This window comes from Panthera uncia, chromosome D1, assembly GCF_023721935.1.
Source record: "Panthera uncia isolate 11264 chromosome D1, Puncia_PCG_1.0, whole genome shotgun sequence".
NCBI classification, from domain to species: domain Eukaryota; kingdom Metazoa; phylum Chordata; class Mammalia; order Carnivora; family Felidae; genus Panthera; species Panthera uncia.
Genome location: NC_064808.1, coordinates 10,067,576 through 10,072,085, shown reverse-complemented (window position 1 = coordinate 10,072,085; position 4,510 = coordinate 10,067,576). Strand labels below are relative to the sequence as shown.

At 42.9% G+C, this 4,510-nt stretch overlaps 1 protein-coding gene across 2 annotated transcripts in view; it reads left to right on the top strand.

Moving 5' to 3' along the window:
- The first annotated feature begins 330 nt into the window (after positions 1-330).
- LOC125933088 (oocyte-secreted protein 2-like) overlaps positions 331-4,510 on the top strand; it is a 42,957-nt gene continuing 38,777 nt past the window's right edge. The window contains exons 1-2 of one of the 2 annotated variants that reach the window (XR_007460870.1): positions 331-884; positions 1,325-1,453. The gene's annotated coding sequence lies outside the window, so the exon portion shown is untranslated. The remainder of the gene's footprint in view (positions 885-1,324; positions 1,454-4,510) is intronic. The other variant, XR_007460871.1, reaches the window with a different exon arrangement.

Below are 4,510 nucleotides of genomic sequence, written 5' to 3'. Positions count from 1 at the left end.
AGTCACAGGGAGGGATGGTGAGGGTAGGAAGAAAACGGTAATGTTTGGGGTCATGTCTAAAAAAATTAATATAGGAGTTGTATATGTCTAAAGATGTAAGTATTTTTGCTTTTTTTTATCGGTGGAATATATCAGAGAAATGTGGTATATATCTTTTTTAAAATAGCATATGTAACCTATCCCATTAAATTTTTTTAAATGTTTATTTGTGAGAGAGAGAGCACACACGTGAGAGTGTGGGGGAGGGGCAGAGAGCGAGGGGGACAGAGGATCCACGATGGGCTCAGCTCAGTGCTGACAACAGAGAGTGCAATGCGGGGCTTGAGCTCACGAACCGTGAGATCATGACCTGAGCGGAAGTGTGACACTTAACTGACTGAGCCACCCAGGTGCCTATCCCAAATTTTAAAAAGTGCTCACCACCTCTAGCTTATAGCTTTTTCTCTTCATGGAGAGCTACATCCCAGGTTAGTAACACATACTAATGTATATATTCAGGATTTTCCTCCTCTGCTGTCTGGGAAGGAAAATCCGTATAATTTAGGAAATGTCCTCCTCCCTGACAGCCATTTAATCCTTTCAGGACAGAGTCCGAGCTTAAGATATTTCTGAGTGCACATTCTCGTGGATTATTACCTCATTAAATTCCACATTCTACGATTTTCGTATTAATTTTAAAACATGTATATTTAAAATTCTCTTAATATTGATTTTGGTAAGGATGTTTCCTCCATTGCCTCATCCTGCTTGGATGAGTCACATGGCTGATGCCAGTTAATGCCAGACAGACAGCGGCTGCCAGAAAGATCAACACCTCTAGTAAGCAAGGAAGCATGAACCAGCCCTTCCTGAACTGGAAGCACAGGCATTTACACAATTTCCCGGTAAAAATCGTATTGTTTGTGGTTACAAAATATCCGTGGACAGCATTAATCTATGTGCTTTAAGTAAGCTCACCTTCCCTTTCCTGTTGACTGTCTCTCCAATGTATAAATTTGCTATTCCTGATCTTTTCTTGAGGCCACCTTGTTTATTTGCATCGTTCCCTGTGGTTATTCCTCTAGGAGCTGGGCGGCTGTAGAAGGGAAAAGCAGATAAAGAGAGAGGGATGGAATTAGGGTCCTTGCAAGTCCTGGTGACTGAGGTTTAGAACCTGAAGCCAGGCCCTTGACCCTTACTTTTCCTGCTTTGGCATCAGTACCCTTATCCCCTGATGGGCCAAACAGTATGAAATGTTTACATCCTGTTCTGTTTTAGAAAGTGAATTATTGGGGCGACTGGGTGGCTCAGTTGGTTAAATGTCCAACTCTTGATTTTGGCTCAGGTCATCTCATGGTTTGTGAGTTCGAGCCCCTCATCAGTTCTGCACTGGCAGTGTGGAGTCTGCTTGGGATTTTTCCGTCTCCCTCTCTCTCTGCCTCTCCCCTGCTCACATTCTCTCTCTCTCTCAAAAGTAAGTAAACATTTTTTTTTTTAAAGAAAATAAATTATTAGTTTAAGGACTGGACCTAGTAAGCTTTATATACAAGAGAGCCCTCCCAAATATGCCACCACATTTGCTATTACCTGATGAATAATCACTAATTCAAAACTTAACAATCTTAGATGATTGTAAAAAGTAGAGTCTCAATGAGCCAATAGGAGTCCTATCCCACAGGTCACAGAGACATTTGAAATATTTAACATTTAAAGTCAAAACGAGTATTCTAGTAAGCTTCCCTTCTCTCCCCAGCCCATCAGTGTTCAGTACTCCCATCCCCTGTGGGTGAATCAGGACCTCTAATATTCCCCGTTGGTCTTGGCTAAGAGATAACATAGTTTGTAATTCGGACTATAAGTATAATGAGAACAAGTTGATTTCTCAGTCTAAAAGCTTCCGGGTAGATGGTGAAGTCAGACCTAGTCCTACACGCAGCTCTACACACACTGTAGAGAATGAACAGACACAGGGATGGCACCAGCCACTGTGTCCTGCGTGCGTCTTATGAGCAAGAGCTTTTCCAGTCTCTCTATGTGCGTCGTCTCATTAAATCTTCCCTGTAAGACGAGGAGGCTGAGGCACCGAGTTATAAAGTAACTTCCCCAAAGTCACACTGGTAACAAGTAGCACAGCTGGGAGGTCAAGAGCACAGAATAAGAGGGCATCAAGTGGGTAAGAGTCTCACGAGGGTCTCGTCAACCATGTCATAGTAACTTGGTCTCTCAGCTGCAGTGCTCCCACCCTGCCTCCCCTAAGCAGATAAAGGCAGTTGAGAGAGCCTGAAACCACTTGGGCAGTCTAGACTTACTGGAAGACAATGCAGGCCACAGGTATGGAAGCTTCAAGATCTGAGAACTTTGACCTAAAGATGATTTCAGATACAAAAAGGATACGCTTTCCTGGGAGGACCTGAAGAGACAAAGAGAGAGTGTAAGTCAGCTTAAAGATCTTGTTAGGAATTCATGGCTCAGTCAACAGCTCTAAAAAGCAGACACATGCACGCAGAAAGGCATCTTCCCAATGGGGAAGAGGGCTCTTTTCTAAGTGGCCAGAAGAGTTAACACCTGGTATAGGGTTTGGCTCATAGGAGGCGGGAGCACCTGCTACTTGAATTTGAACCATATTGCCTCAAAGTTATTATCTATAATTATTAAGGAATGGTTTATAGAGGCGCCTGGGTGGGTCAGTCAGTTGAGCAACCAACTCTTGATTTTGGCTCAGGTCATGGTCTTGCGGTTGGTGGGATCAAGCCATGTCAGGCTCTGTGCTGGCAGGGCACAACCTGCTTGGGATTCTCTCTCTCCCTCTCTCTCTTTGCTTCTCCCCTGTTCGCATGCTTCCTCTCTCTCAAAATAAATAAATAAACATTAAAAAAAGGGTTTATAACCTCTTTTCTTGAGAAACTTTTCTTTAGATTCTAAGAAGCTTTGAGTTGCTGAGCATGACTTGTGAATAGTAGATGAGGAAGAGCTACATCTAATTATAAAGAGCATTTTATGTATTTAAAGGTTTTTAAAAATGTTTATTTATTTATTTTTTTGAGAGAGAGTGCGTGTGTGTGTGAGCAGGGGAGCAGCAGAAAGAGAGGGAGACACAGAATCTGAAGCAGGCTCCAGGCTCAGAGCCCAATGTGGGGCTGGAACTCATGAACTGTGAGATCATGACCTGAGCCAAAGTTGGATGCTTAACCAACTGAGCCACCCAAGTACCCCTAAAGAGTACTTTAAATAGGTTTATAGGTTCTTAAGAAATAACTTTTTTCAAGAAAATATGAAAAATGTAGTATGGACAATATAAAGATTAAATCTCATCATCTAGAGATTGCCACCATGAGTATTTGTGCATTAAAAAAAATGGATTCTCAATATTCATGTAACGTAATTGAAACTCTCCCATTAGCTTACCTGGCCCCACCACTAACTGTCATCAACATCCTCAGATTTTTGTCAGAACATGAACATAATATCAAAATTTGTTTTAAAAAGACACTAAGTCTTAGTTTCTTGGTTTTTGAATGGAGGAGAGGACATTCCCTCAGGGTTTCTCACAGGGGTTGGGTGGAATGAAAGGAGTTATGTGTGGTGGCAAGGCATCAAAGTTTTCTATGAGGCTTTCCAACTCTCCACACTCCTCCTTAGACTGATGCTCTTGTTCTGCCCATCCTGACCGCCCCCTCCCCCAGGTGGGGGGCCAGATTCTCTCGGGGGAGCTGAGACATCAGGAGATGGCTTGGGCAGTCATTTGTAGACACCAAATGTGTCAACCACTCACACCTTTCCTCCATTTGCCTGCAGCCAGGAAAGACTGGCTGTGTCTTTTTTTTTTTTAATTAATTAATTAATTAAAATTTTTTTTAATGTTTTTATTTATTTTTGAGAAAGAGAGAGACAGAGCATGAGCAGGGGAGGGGCAGAGTGAGAGGGAGACACAGAATCTGAAGCAGGCTCCAGGCTCTGAGCTGTCAGCACAGAGCCCAACGCGGGGCTCGAACTCACAGACTGTGAGATCATAATCTGAGCTGAAGTCGGATGCTCAACCGACTGAGCCACCCAGGCGCCCCTAGACTGGCTGTGTCTTAAGGCTATAAAAATGTATAGGCATCTGAGGCCTCTTGGTTAGCTTTTATACTACAGAGCAGGGATGGACAAACTTCTCTAAAGGACCAGATAGTAAATCATTTTGGCTTTGTGGGCTCTGTGACCTCTGTCCCAGTGATATAGTGTGAGAGTAGCCAGAGATAGTAAGCAAATGAAAAGAGGTTGAGCTGGCGATGTTCCAGCTGAATGTTCCAACTGAATGTATGGATGCTGAAATGTGAATTTCATATACTTGTTGCCTATCACAAAGTGTTATGCTTCTTTTGTTATTTTTTAATCATTTAAATTTAAATCTATTCTTAGCTCACAGACCACATAAAAGTAGATAGTGGGCCAGATCAGGCCTTTAGGCTATAATTTGCTAACCCCTGATATAAGGAAGGAGGGAGAGGAGGGAGAGAGAGGAGGGAGAGAGAGGAGGGAGAGAGAGGAG